Genomic DNA, 14,703 nt, shown 5'->3' with positions numbered 1-14,703 from the left:
CTATTCACACCCGCAATTCAAACCGAACATACACACATAATATAGCGCTGATTTCTGCTGAATCTACTGATGCCAGAAAGATTTCTAACAGTCAGGACATGTGTTATATTACACCGACGCGATGCTTGTGTTTTCTGTTGACTTTATTGATCCGTTTTCTGATAAATCAGGTTTGGTTTCGGTGGATTTTGGGAGACGAGCCAGTTTTAGGTGCGCTGAGGCGCTGTCCATGGTGCTGTCTGCCGTGCTGCTTAGAAGTCTCACCACACACACACACACACACACACACACAGAGAGAGAGAGAGAGAGAGAGGAGAGAGAGAGAGAGAGAGAAAGAGAGAGAGAGAGAGAGAGAGAGAGAGAGAGAGAGAGAGAGAGAGAGAGAGAGAGAGACTACATGTTTACAGGCAGCGAAATCTATCAATCTTTTATGTGCAAACAGTTTATTTTGGTGATATTATGCGCAACATCTTCCCTCCGTCCATTAACTGACGCACACGGGGAACTTTACATGTGAAAACTGGGCTCAGTTAATGTGCGACTGCAAAATAATGAGTTACCTTGTTGAAGTCAAAGTCAGTGAAGCCTGTGTTGAGAAAAGCAGGCGGCCATCAGCACGTAACACTCCTCTCATCATGTGTGTAAGTTATGGCGGCTCCTCCTCTGTCTGCGTCCAACAAAAACTAGAAATTATCTGTGCAGGAAATAAAGAAAAATGGAGCCCCGTCAGCACACAGTATTGTTTCTATTGCTGGAAAAAAATAAATAAATAAATAAAAAATTCTCATGCTGCCAGGTGACAACTTACGCGGGATTCTATGATGTGATACCATGACGTACTACCATAATACCATAGGTTATGACGTGGCGTGCATGTCTCCATGACGTCACAAAGACAGAGTTGGTAAAAACTGTCAGCGGTTCGTACAGGCTCTCACTCACAAACTCCTCATCCACGATGGAGCCCGAGAAACACAAGACTCCACCTCCACACCACCAGAACCACCAGCCCAAAGCAGGGGGTCCAACACCCAAGGGCCAGAGGCGCCCTGCAGGCCCTGCGCGTGAGGACAAAGCGTGCGGGCCCCAGCCCCGCCTCCGACAGCCCAAAACCCCAGCTGAGATCCTGGTGACGGTGTCAAACCCCAGGCCTGAGGGATGCAGAGTCCCAGTGACGCCTGCCAAAAAGCAGACGCAGCTGGCTCTGACCGCTCAGCCCGAACACCCGACCCAGCTCGACGGCACCACCCGGCCTGAAGACAGCACCCAGCCCGAGGACGCGACGCCGGACATTGTCTTCCTGATTGATTCCAACGGGAAATTCCTTCAGGAAGACAGGCTTTTTCCCTCACACAGGGTGGAGAGAAGATGGTGTCCAAACATCAAAGTAGCCCTGGACATCCTGTCTGAGACTTGCCTTGGCTCACCGAGCCACATCCTGATCCACACAGGCACAGACGACCTGGTGAAACAACAGGATCATGTGGCAAGCTCTTTCAGGGGTGTCATCAGAAGGGCTCGGCGCAATTTCCCTGCGTCCAAGATCGTGGTGTCCACTCTGCTGCCAAGGACAGACGTGGACCCACAGATCATTGAGCGGGTGAATCAGAGCATCGTGGCAGATTGCAACAAACTGCAAAATGTCCACGTGGTCTGTCACCCCTCTCTGACGGCAGAGGACCTGTTTGACCACGTTCACCTTCACAGAAAAGCTGTGTCTGTGTTTGCCAAAGCGCTCAAGGACGTCGCACTCGACAGACCAGCAGCGAGGGTGAACGTGGCTCTGGAGGAAAAGAACGGCGCCTGCGAGATCGCTGCAGAGCAGAACATCGCTCAGCAGGACGATCTCTGCAAGGTCGCTGAGCGGGACATCCCATCTTCTCCCCCTCCTCTCCAACAGCCAGCAGCCCCAGCAGAAATCCAAGAGCCAAGCGCTGGAGGACAGCAAGCCCAGGAGGACGGTGGCTGCAGTAACAGCCAGGCCGCTGGGAGGAGCATGGAAGAGCTCCAGCTTGAGCTTGAAGGAGCTCTCCATGTTGTCAACCAGCAGGCCATTAAGATGAAGGCTTGTGAGGAGGAGTTGGAGGCGCTTCGCCGTTCAATGACCCAACTCAAAGAAATGGCCCTCATACAGAAAGCCGAAAACATCAAAGACGCAGCCACCTCTAAAGAAACCATCCTCAACCTCCAGATCCAGGTCATGGAGAAGGACCTGAGTGAGAGGAACGCTGTGCTCAAAGCCAAAGAGCTGGAGGACGCCCTCGACCAGGAGAAGAGAAACGTCCAGACCATTCAGGACAAACTCCTGGCTGACAACAAAGAGAGGGCCGTCCTCAGTGAGGAGAAGACACAGCTGCAGAAGCAAGTGGTGCAGCTCCAGGAGGAGAAAACCTCCCTCCTCAAGGCCAGAGAGCACTTTGAGCACGCCCAGCAAGAACAACAGGAGGAGTGGGCCAAGAAGGAAGCCAACATGTTGGAGAGGATCGTCGAGCTGGAGAAAAAGAAACAACCGGGTGCAGCCAAGAGATTCTGGAGGAGGATCACCAGGCCCTTCAGAGCCTGCTTCTCCTCCCGCACAGATGATTAACAGCCTAACGTCTGTGCACGCACGCACGCACACACACACACACACACACACACACACACCTGCACACACACCTGCACACACACACCTACATCAATTTCCAATCCCCCCACCCCAACCATTTTCCCTTGCACACACACACACACACACACACACACACACACACGCCTGCACACACACCTACATCAATTTCCAATCCCCCCACCCCAACCATTTTCCCTTACCTTTTCCCTACTAAAAAAAAAAAAAAAAAAAAAAAAAAAACTATCTGTTGTGATTTTTGTAGAATTAGAAGCTCAAACACTTTCAACTGTGAGTGTGACGTAAACTATCAGTTATGGTTCAATTTGTTGGTTACATATATATATATATATATATATATATATATATATATATATATACATATATATATATATATAATTTTTTTTTTACTTGATTGATTGATTACTTGATGCATCTTAAATTCTATGATGTGCACAGTGTTATGCCTTGTATTTTGAACCATCTCAAAGTGGAATGTGGGCTCATGAATAAAACTAGCCAGGGTGTTCAACAAGCCCTGTTTACTTCAGCAGGCCAGCAGTAAAACAAACATAGTTCTCAGTGGCGGCATAGTATTGCACTTTCAGTAAGAGCCATCTTGCCTTTCCTACTCTCTCACTTATGACACCGCCCCCTAGCGGTATAAAGTAGTACAAGTTCAAGTTCAAGTTCAAATTTATTTGTGTCCCTGTAAGGTGATTGTTGTTGCAGCAAGCAGTGAACAACATTTAAAACATACAAGACATAGAAAACATAAAGACATAAAAGGTTTAAGAGAATACAGTGTATACTGGCACAACATCAACAACGTCAGAAGCAACGGCCATGCATGACGGGGAAAGTGCAATCAGTACAAACAGCAATTCCTAACATAATCATACAAAATAAGTCAAGCAATCCAATTATAATCAATAAATCAATAAAACAATCAATCAATCAGGTACGACTCCTCTCCCGTAATGCATTGATTGCTGCAGCTTTAAGTGCATGAGCAGTAAAGCTGCTGAGAGATAAAGCTGTGTGGATATGAAACGTCTCTGTTTCACTGCTCATTAATAACAAAACCACTGCGTCCTCGTCACTCCGCTGCTAAGGTTGGTACAGATAAACGTCGGAGATGATGGTGCCAGTGCATCATCACGTTAGGCAGATCCTTCAACATTATTCTTTAAATCAGTTCAGTTCAACAAAATCATGAGTCAGACACTTCAGGTCAGGTTATTGTGCTATTGTTTAAGTGTTCTCTCATGACAGTCTATGGAGCACCTTGCTCAGTTTCATTGTCTTTAAGCACTGAGGTTGCATTTTCCATTGACAGTAGGTCTAAAAGGTCCTTCAGCCAATTGTGTATATTGCAGCAGTCTGGCTTTCATCTTCCAGTTCAGAAGACTCTTCACAGACAGAAAAGCTAGAGCGATGATACGCTGAGTCATTCTTACATGTATATTTTCCACTCTACTTCCCAGCACGCATAGGCCTACAACAGGACATTGAGGAATGTTAATATTTAATATCATTTTGAAAATATCAATTACTTCAAACCAGAATAGTTTTACCACTGGACAGAACCATTATGCATAAAAGCAGTGGCGGCTCTGCCTATGTTGGTGCCCAAGGTGGAATTACTCCCTCCCGCCCTTCCATGTTACTACTCTCTTACTACTACCGGATTGTAAGGAGGACTACAGTTATACAAAACTCATTTATTCAAAAAGCGAAGCAAATTGTGTTTGGTTCGCAGCTTCTCACTCAAACATTTCTAGCGCACAATGTAGTAAAACGAGGCCTGGTGTGTTTTATTTTTCTCTCTATGGCCCCTCCGCGGCTCTGTCGTACACAAACATAAAACAAGATTAGAAGAGGAATATTTACATTTTTAATCCAATCAAAGAGGACGTCACACAATTCAACTACATACAGTGTACTGTACATCAACTCTGAGGGAGGCTCAGTCTCTCCTGTCTTCGTTTAGTTTAGTCTCTGCTGCTCTAGATGTTCCTCCACAGTCTCTCTTCTTCTTCTTCTTCTCTTTGGTCTCTATCTGCAGGTGTTCTGTGTTGCTAACCTTTTCTCATCTGAGTGTGTGAGTGGGTGATGGTGTGTGTGTGTGTGTGTGTGTGTGTGTGTGTGTGTTGCTGCATAGATGTGGCTCCTGTCTGTAGTTTGGCAGCCCGGCTCTGTCTCCCTGCTGTCCTCAGTCCAGCTCCCCCTGCTGGCCCTGCTTACTCCTGCACCTTCCACGGCCATTAGTGTTGCTGCATTCATGCATTTATGCACCTTATTGTCTCCTTGCTTTATTAAGTCCTGGTGCCTAAATAATGTCCATACACACCCACCCAGCATCTTCAGTTTTAGGAAACCTATGTAACACCTGGCCAGGGGCTGCGGGTGAGAAAAGCCTTTGACACATTGACAGACATGTATTTTTAATGTGCACTGTCCAAAATGAAATACAAATCTGTTGAAAGTAAAACATCAGGTATAGACCGTTAAACATCTTAATGTGACTTGGAGATCAACAGGTGAAGGGAGGGGCACAAAAGGAGAGGGGCTCAAGTCACAGCTCTCCAGTGTGCAATGTGCTGTCATTCTCACGTCTGTGTTTAGTGACTAGAAATACAAAAAAAAAAAAAAAAAAGAAAGAAAGAAAAAAATTAATCAGTGGAGGAGGAGGTTTAAATGACACTTTTGCAGAACATTAGGGTTTGAATATACAAATATTTTAATGACTTACTATATTTACACGCCTCTCCAGTCAATCAATTAACAATTACCCACCAAGACGCCTGATACAATAAAAAAAAAAAAAAAAATCAACTATAAACCACAAATCAGCCAAACATGTTCTAAACACTTTCAGGTCAGTGTTTGTTTCTGAGAAACTGGCAGCTCAACCACAATAGAAGAATCAAAAAAGCACAAACCAAACGCAGGGTGGAGCGGCTCAGTGAAGGTGGAGCTGAAGGCGTGCAGGAGTCTCAGTCTGTCAGAAGAGACTCTGTAGAAGGACAAAGTTCCAGCAGTGCAGTCCAGATCCACTGCTACTCTGTGAGATCCACGGGGACGGACAGAGATGCTGGTGTCCTCACTGTTGTGTCTGACAGAGTATCTGTCATCAGAGCACCACAGAGTCCAGGACTGTTTATTGTATCCAAGCTCAGTGTAAATGAGGTAAGGGTTGGTAGCTAGTTCTTTTCAGGGTTATGCAATAAACAAGATGCTGTGTCTATCAGAACACCAGGATAATGACAGAAGATGAGGACTCCTTTCAGCAGATCTAACAGCTGTGGCTCTTTATTGTGGCACTCAGTGTTGTAACAGTTTTTTCTGCATCCACTTTAACACTTGGAGCACCACAACAAGCCCAATCCCAAAACAAAACACACCTTGCAACAGGTAAAAAACACACAGATAAGCCCTACAGGTGTGAGGTGAAAAATGGAGACAGGAAAAAAGTCCGTCGACTCTGCCGCTGCTAATTAACTCTGCCGAGTGATAACGTCAATTCACTTAACAAGAAAGAAGTAAACTATAACACTTCCTCTGAAACCCTTCAAAATAAAAGCCTTTTATACACTCAGAGTCATCACCACTTCTTTTGATTCCTCTGTAAGTCACTGCTATAGAAACCCCTCCACTCCACTGAACCTCCCAGTAACATCGCCCAGTCAGACCTTCTCTACACAGAACCTGAGACCTCGGGTCAAATCTGTCTGGGTGATCAGGATATGACTGCTGCCCGAACACCTCCATCACCTTCCTGTTGTCCTCAGACAGACGGAGGTCTCTGCCCGCTGTGTTTGGATCCAGAGTGAGATTACAGGCATCTGAGGGGGAGAAGAGACAACACACCTCAGAAAAAGCATCATTCACTCAGACTCTCTTGGCTCTTATAAGGTTATTTTAGTTTTGCATTTGTCATTAGTTTTTATTTTTAATGCCATTTTGCACTTTTCAATTTGAATTGGGTTTTACTTCATTTTTAAAGAGGATTTGCTTGTTTAGTTTATTGTTTTTAAATGCTCATTTTTTGTTTAGTTTGTAAGGCAGATTTCATATCCACCCAAAATACAGTACCAGGCTTACAGAAAAAACATACATATCAAAAATTAAACAAATGAGACCTTTTTTTCTCCTTTTTCTCCTTCAGGTTCTTTTCTCTCTCTCACACACACACACACACACACACACACAACAAAAGTAAACTACAATTGATTTGCTTTCTTGATTTTATTTTCTTCTTTGTATTTTCTGTGTTGTTTTGTTTGAGTGACTGTCTGGTTCTTTCTTTCTTTCTTTCTTTGTTTTCTAATGTTATCACAATCTGCACTCAACTTGTTCACCTTTGTTTCACTAATAAAGGAAAGAAAAATACCAGGCCTATGTATGATATAAATCGACACAGAGGAAAAGGTAATTTTAAAGTTGTTTTTTTGTCATTGTAGCTTTGATTGGACACAGTAGAGAGAGACAGGAAAGGCTGGGGAGAGAGAGGGGCCGACCTGCAGCAAAGGGCCTGAGGTGGGATTCAAACCCAGGACGCGGCGGTCAGGACTCAGTCAGGACTCAGCCTGGACAAGCTGGAGCTCTGCACCACATGAGCTACCGGGCGCCCAGGTTTCTCTATCATGTTAGCTGATTTTAGCTGCTTTTGTAAATACACACAAATATACCGTAGTTTGAGCTCGCTCACATTTTCTGTAAAGCCTTGTTTGGATTTGTACTTTGTGTGTGTGTGTGTGTGTATGTGTGTGTGTGTGTGTGTGTGTGTGTGTGTGTGTGTGTGTGTGTGTGTGTGTGTGTGTATGTGTGTGTGTGCTTGCTCATACTGTCTCAGTACTCACATCCTCTAAGGCTGCCAGCAGGAATCCAGTCTTTTACATGTTCCAGCCTGTAGGGATGAACACAAAACCATCATCCTCTTCATCGTCATCATAATCATCTGCAGGTCAACTCAAGCACATGATCACAACACACCTGTGGCTGATGTGATTGGCTGCTCTCTCTCTGTCTTTCTGTCCAGTCCTGAGGCCGGAGAAGAGCAGCCACTGAGCAGTTTGGATGTTTACCAGGAAATGCTGACTGCACTGACTGTGTCCAGCACAAGAACCAACCAACCAAGCTGCTCAGCATGGACTGACTCCACCCCTCCACTGACCTGAGAGGACTGACTCCACCCCTCTACTGACCTGAGAGTCTTCAGGCTGCAGTGTGGACTCTCCACCAGAGCAGACAGCAGCTCCACTCCTGAATCCTCCAGTTGTCACTCAGGTCCAGCTCTGTCAAATGGGGGTTGGACTTCAGAGCCGAGGCCAGAGAAGCACAGCAGCTCCTTGACAAGCTGCAGTCTCTCAGTCTAAAAGAAGAATAAAAAATACAACTATAAGAAAAGAAGAGTGCAGATCTGTGGCAGGCCTCACTCACAGAGCTGCGTCTCACTGGCTGCTTGTCACTGATTAGCAGCAGCCTGACAGGTGAAGCTCAAACCACTTCCTGTCTGGTAACACTTTACAATAAGAGTACAATAATTAACGTTAGTTAATGTTAGTTAATGCTGTAATGGTTAATTAACTGTTAGTTAATGATTATTATGGCATTTACTAATGTTAATAATATCTACAATAACCCTTAAATAACATATGAATTAATACCTTAGCATGAACAGCATTAGTAAATGATTCTTAGACACATTAGTTAACGGTTAGTTAACTGTTACTTAATGTTTATTACCTGTTACTTAATGTTTATTACGGCATTAACTAACGTTAATTGTTGTACTCATTGTAAAGTGTTACCGAACTGGCTCCTTGTGCTCTGAGAGCTTTTTCTACTTCAGTATCTAGTTATTATTATGGATTTGCCATGTTTTCTAGCAGCCTGCTCACACTGATACAGGTATTCATTTTGTAAGAAAGTGAAAATACTAAAAAATAATAAGCTAATTATTCGTAAATAAATGAATATGTTGTTATTTGAAAGTCTGAGGGCTGTACTACGAAGGAGGCTCAACATACCCAGGCTTTGTGTTCACTATCAGGCTCAACAAAACCTAAAGCTCCAGTCAAAGTTAAGTGGTATCACGACGGTGGTTATCATCGAGGTTTGTGAAGTCCGGCTGTCAGCTTTGTGCTCTGTGCGCGTTCACATAAAAGTGGGCCTTTTGGCATCATATGATTCTACTTCTGTGAATAATGGACCGTTCACGGGCTGCGTATTTCACACAGGAGGAGCAGCTTGTCCTCATGCAAGGGTATGAAAACTTTAAAAATACAATAACTAAGAGCAACACTGTGGTGGCAAATAAGGCGAGAGAGGAATGCTGGCAGAAAATTGCTGACGGAGTGAATGCGTAAGTCAACACTGACTCTCATTATATTCTATCAATCCTATTCTCTTTTTCTTTATCTTTTAATTTCTGACAGCTGAACATTGCGCAACTTGTGAAAATCAATCTTTGTCAATTTAAACTAAATAAACTAGAGCAACAACTGTATATTTGGATGATCTTTTATAGCTATTGTTTATATTTTACTCAGGCCTATCTCAATTATAGAATGTGAGCGTCTGTTTTATAGAGAGTGAGGCTGGATGTGTGTCGTGAATATACAGTGTTTCTTTAAGATGTTGTACGACAAATCTCATACTGTCTCTGTACAATTACAATATGACAATGCCTTTTTTAAACTGTGAAAATAGCTTAGACCTTCTCAGGATCTGCCCTATAATAGGCCAAACATTGAAATCAATTCATTCATGGCCACATCATAGTGAAATAATAAATTTCACTGATTATCTGACATAAATAAGTAGACTAGGCCAATTTAATATTTCATATTGGGTTTTAGATGTGGGACCAGCAGTACAAGAAGAACTTGGCAGCAAATACGTGCAAAGCACAAAAATATCATCCAAAGTGGTATGTAACTACCCATTAATTTTGTCAGTCAGTGGATAATATTCTGTATCCCATTTTAAAATATCACCACTATTTTAAGCCAACAGGAAAAAAATGAGAGGAGGAAGACTGGAGGGGGGCCAGCTCCTCCAGAATACACTGCATCAGAGAGATAGGGCAGATAGGGCAAGATGGCAGAGACAATCCATGTATTAACATTTGTTTATGTACTGCCTTTACAATTTCACACGAAATAAGTGAATTATTTATTTTGACATTATATTTGTGATGTTACCATAAAGATGATATAGAAATTGATTTATTATATGCAGATATGGTCCGCTCCTCCAGCCACTCCCAGCTACCCTCAATATATTGATTTTTATTTTTATATGCCCATGACAGTGGAAATCTTGCATTGTAAGCTTAACCCTTTATCGGGCAAGTGACTATTTTTGGTAATTTCAGAAATTTTACATATCAGGCCCATCCCCTGTCTCAGTTAGTTCAATAATCATTTGGTCTTCACCCAGCCAATCAGCAAAGATTGCTCTACATCCCAGGTCACATGATTGTAGCATTTGACCAATCTCATTGGCTTTGATTTTCTATAGGAAAATGAAAATTTTAGAAAAAATTTAGAAAAATAATAAAGTCCTGTCATGTTCACTAATAACAGTCTAGGGTTGTTTTTTTTTAAATTTCAAAGTATTTCAACAAGTGCCCTATAAAGGGTTAATAATAAAGATAAACATCAGGTACAGCTCAGTTTTTTTATGGTTAAATCTGGGCTTCTTGCCACACCAGAGAAAGTTTGAAAATAATTTCTTTGAACCATTGCTGTGGAAACTTTAATGGTATGGCTGATATGACAAAGGATAATCTGGGTAGAATATTCATCTTTATAATTTCCGCTCTGCCCCACAGTGATATGGGCAGGGCTGTCCATCTCTTTAAATCTTCTCTAATGCCTCTTAAAATGTTAGGGCCATTTAAATCAGATATCTTATTAACTGGTGATATGATATTTATGCTGAGATATTTCATGCCTTGAGGTTTCCAAATAAAGGGTGCAGAGCCAAGGTGGGTTGCAAAAGTGTGATGGTTAATGATCAATGTGGCATTGATTGAAGAGGGTGAGATAATGTTAATAAAATATCATCAGCATAAACACCAGCTCATTTCTGAACTGGCTGACAGTTCAGTAAGTTCAGTGCCCACACTGCTTTACCAGAAACAAAACTGATAGGCTTTTGCTTTTTAAAGGAAGTCAAATGTATATTTTTGAGACATTTTTACACAGGTTGATATTATAACACTTTCATGCTGCAAATAATCTACATTTTAGAATTTACATTTTTGTCATTTAGCTGACTAGTTAGTGTTCAAATCTTCCACCAAATTAAACAAAAAATAATCTCCCAGTGGGATGAGATAATCCCACCTGTTTCCAACACTAATTAACTTGTTTCCACAATTTTCTTCAATCAATTCAAATGTGATTTTCTTGATCCTGGTGGCTGATCTGCCTCATCCTGCCTCGTTTCCACACATTTATACTTGTTCCTATAAAAGTGTGTGTGTGTGTGTGTGTGTGTGTGTGTGTGTGTGTGTGTGTGTGTGCACTGATGAAAGCTAATGGCAGGCTGGATGACAGGCTGGAAAGTGTTAATGCATACAGTTTTTTTTTCATTCAATATTCATATTTTGTGTTATTCAATGCAAGAATCAATTAAAGTTCTACTCAGAATAAATCAAAGTCAGAAATGTCATTTTCAAAATGTGTATTAGTCTGCACACGTCTGCTTAAGACAAAACAAAATTTCCAAAATTCCCTGGTTTAACTTAAGAAGCCGCTCTGCTGGCTGCCTGCTCTCCTCGCGGCGTCCTGAGGAACCTGGACACCATGGAGATGTTCAGAGGTGTGCAACACACACACACATACACACACACACACACACACACACACACACACACACACACACACACACACACACACACACACACACACACACACACGTCACAGCGTGTTTGGAGAGCTGTATGTGTCCAGGCTGGTATGGAAACCAGCCTGGACACATACAGCCATCACATGAATTTGCCACATTTTTCCTCAATATGGAATAATTCTGTAAGTGCAATTTGCACATTCAACACAAACAACTTTATACATGAACAACAAATGTACATGAATAGCTTTCTGTCCGTCTGTCTGCTGTCAGGTGGGTTAACACTGAAGATACCTGAGCACATCTCTTTCAGCTGCTTCACAAAGAGTCATTTATGACTTGACCCACATTCAACACAAATCTTTTCTGAGTGAGGGCAGTCTTGCCTGTTTAGATGAATTATTAATTATATACTAGTAATGTAAGTAATGATAAGATAATATCTTTATTACAATTTAATATTATTATTTTGTATTTTATCATTTTATTTTGTATTTTTGATTGATTGCTTGGGGGGCCAATCCAAATTGTGTCACGGGCCAGAAATGGCCCGCGGGCTGGACTTTGAGTATCCCTGCTATAGAAGAACCATTCCTGTAGAAAGAACCATCAGAAAATGCCAGCACCAAATAACTTCAATAAACATGAAAAACCTTTAGTACTTTAAAGAACCATCACCAGCTGAAGAACTTCTTTATTTAGGGGCTGGTTCTTGATGTGGTTCTTTGTAGAACCACCATGTAGGTTATAGTGTGATTTTGCATGCAGACATTATTCTGCACGCAAAATCAAACTATAACCTACAAAATGTGTATTAACACATTTTAAAAAAAGACATTTCTGACTTTGATTTGTTTTGAGTAAAACTTTAATTGATTCTTGCATTGAATAACACAAAATATGAATGTTGAATTAAAAAAATATATCCCCTATACCCCCCCCCCCCCCCCCCCCCCCCCCCCCCCCCCCCCCCCCCCCCCCCACACACACACACACCCTTTTCTTTTTTTTTTTTGTTTAATGTAAAATGAAAGCATTTTCTCTCAAGCTTCTCAGTCCTCTGGTTTCTGCGTTTTTTTCTCAGTCCCTCATCACTGATGCCGGATAACTGGAGGCTTGAGGAATAGATGAGCACTCCTCAGTCAGCACGCTAAATCAAACTATAACCTACATTCTTGTATGACAGCTGTGTTTGTATGAAAAGTGGCGAGCAGAAGGCAGAAGAACCAGCATCACAGTATCTATCATCAGCGTGACAGACAGCCTCTTAAAGCTGCTGTATGAACACACACACAGATCATCTCACACCTGCAGTTTTTATATACACCTGGAGCCAAACCTCCCGCTGCATCCTGGGAATTCAAACCAGACCACACTTTATTAGCAGAGGCCACGACTTCCTCTGCCCGTGTTTACATCTTACAGAGACGAAGAGGAAGACATGTTGTCAGGTTTTTACTGCTCCTGTGCACAAACTGACCACAGCACAGCTTATCAGGTAGTATTGGTGATAAGTACACTGATCAATCAATGATTATTGACCCACAGGTGAGATTAATGCACGTCAAAACTCCCTTTACACTTTCCAGCCTGTAGATTTCATCAGCACACACACAGACACAAACACACACGCACGCACGCACGCACGCACGCACGCACGCACGCACGCACGCACGCACGCACGCACACGTGTGGAAACGAGGCAGGATGAGGCAGATCAGCCACCAGGATCAAGAAAATCACATTTGAATTGATTGAAGAAAATTGTGGAAACAAGTTAATTAGTGTTAGAAACAGGTGGGATCCTCTGGCAGATTATTTTTTTGTTTAATTTGGTGGAAGATTTGAACACTAACTATTCAACTAAATGACTTAAAATGTGGATTATTTGCAGCATGAAATGAGAATTTTTTTCAGTTTGTTAGCTTTTTTCCATTTTATAATATTAACCTGTAAAAATGTCTCAAAAATATACATTTGACGTCTTAAAAAAAGCAAAAGCCCATCAGATTTGTTTCTGGTAAAGCAGTGTGGGCGCTGTGGGAATGTAAACTGTCAGCCAGTTCAGAAATGAGCTGGTGTTTGATTGTGACATGGCAGCAGCAGAGTGACGAGGACGTTTCATATTCAAACAGCTTTATCTCTCAGCAGCTTTACTGCACACGCTCTTAAAGCTGCAGCAATCAATGCATTAGACCAAGTGTCTGATGCATTATAGTTTTATTTAGACTTTATTTTTACCAGGACAGATTTTGAGATGGAGATCCTTTTTTCTCAGTTGTAGGCAAACAAGTCAGCAGTATGAATTTGAAAGATGTGTGAGCCTCCTTTAATATTGAGCAGAGGGGGAACAGTATCTGACAGTAATTATCTAAGCTGTCAGGATGCACTCTCCCCACTGTAATGGAGGTGGATTTAAGACAAAGATAAACCTAAAACTTTGTGTGATGATTTTGATCTCCAATTTATTTTGAGCCTTTCTCAGTAAATTGTGGTACAAGTTGACTTGCTGGGAATGAGACAGAAAAACATATATAACAGATATAGTTTACTCTAAACAGTTGAACTGAAGTGGACAACTGACTCTCTTGTGACAAAATCACACAATTGCTTTTCTACAAGAAGCTATTTACTGAGGTTAAGGGGGGAAAAGAGAAATGCAATCAATACGTCCAGGGATTGTGCCTCTTTAAAAAGCATATTTAGCATATAAATGAATGAGCACACATTTCCTGCAAAAGTCAACAATATTCAATATGAAAACTCTGTCATAAATATAAAATTATTTATTGATAGAAATAACAGAAGTGGGCTGTGTTAATAAAGACATAAAGAACACAAACATATGTGCTGTTACTACAGTTTAGTAACAGCACATTTGCATTTCACTTCCACAATACAATACCTCCAGATTTTTTTTTTTTTTTTTTTTTTAAGTCAGTTTTGAACCACAGCACCTGGGGGGCGAGCTTTTTTGTGAACGTGCTTTCTTCGCCGTTGGGACCGTTTGGGACGGGAGCGGGGCTGGGGGGAACACATCTCGACAGGGAAACGAAACTCCACACAACATCTGCTGCACCACTGCCAACACTGAGTCCCCAGGCCAAGCGGCGTAAAAGAATCCAAAGCACCTCAAAAACCCAAAAAGAAATGATCCTCACTGTCAAGAAAGTTTCCACACAAGCTCCAAGGTGATTAAAGTTTTAAAAAGCACAGATCAACACACAAACAAA

Source organism: Myripristis murdjan, chromosome 13 (genome assembly GCF_902150065.1).
Source record: "Myripristis murdjan chromosome 13, fMyrMur1.1, whole genome shotgun sequence".
Classification (NCBI taxonomy): Eukaryota; Metazoa; Chordata; class Actinopteri; order Holocentriformes; family Holocentridae; genus Myripristis; species Myripristis murdjan.
The sequence above is the reverse complement of the archived record's forward strand: the minus strand, read 5'-3'. Positions refer to the sequence as shown.